General features: G+C 36.4%; 1 pseudogene; it reads left to right on the top strand.

The window, feature by feature from the left end:
- The first annotated feature begins 265 nt into the window (after nucleotides 1-265).
- Nucleotides 266-362, top strand: LOC130025954 (uncharacterized; annotated as a pseudogene).
- The last annotated feature ends 601 nt before the right edge of the window (nucleotides 363-963 follow it).

Here is a 963-nt window from a genome sequence, read left to right as displayed (position 1 = left end):
GGTTTCAGGGAAGAGCATTAAACAAGACTGATTCACCATCTTCCAAAAGAAATAATTTGCAAAGCTGATGCCCTGGGTATGGTAAAAGAGAATATGGTAAAAACCATACTTTTTCTTCTGGGACAAGAAGGTTCTAAATATATAGCTTCAAGCTGCTTTGAAATACCTACCTTGATTAGGAATCACCGTCTGCCATAGGAGTGAGTAAGGACAACACTCAAAGAAATCAGAAGAGAAAAATAGGGAAAAAAAAAACTCATACTCAGTTTGGCAACACATGTACTAAAATTGAAATGATACAGAGATTAGCATGGTCCTTGAACAGAGATGACATGCAAACTTGTAAAGTGTTCCACATTTTTGTTGCAAGAAAAATTAACAGGGCTACATTAATCTAAGACAAGCCCCACAAGTACTCCAAATTTTGACATAAAGTTAGCACAAATCCCCATCACAATGATCTCTCTCAATGTCAATGGACTAAAAGCAGCAATTCAGAGGCAGAGGATGGCAGGATGAATTAGAAAACTGAACCCAACATTCTGCTGCCTGCAAGAAACACATCTGAATTATCAAAGAAAACATGGGCTCAAACTCAAAGGCTGGGAAACAATTCTTCGAGAAAAAAACACCTCCAAATATCTGGAGTGGCCATACTAGTATCAGACCACATGGACTTCAGGCTAAAGGTTGTAAGAGACAGTGTAGGTCATTTCTTAATGATCATGGTATCTGTACATCAGAAAAAACTCACCCTCCTCAATGTATATGCTCCTAATGACAGACCAGCAAAATATGTAAAAACAAGTTCTAATAGACTTAAAGAAAAACATTGATAGCAACACAATACTAGATGGAGATTTGAAAGTACTTTCTCACTTCTCAATATATTAAACAGACAAAAAATCAGCAAGAAAATATTTTATTTGAGGGAAGTAGTGAACAACCATTGGCTTAGAATAG

This window comes from Sorex fumeus, unplaced genomic scaffold (genome assembly GCF_029834395.1).
Source record: "Sorex fumeus unplaced genomic scaffold, SorFum_2.1 ptg000032l, whole genome shotgun sequence".
Taxonomy (NCBI): domain Eukaryota; kingdom Metazoa; phylum Chordata; class Mammalia; order Eulipotyphla; family Soricidae; genus Sorex; species Sorex fumeus.
Note: the sequence above shows the minus strand (reverse complement) of the source record. Positions and strands in the feature narration are given on the sequence as shown.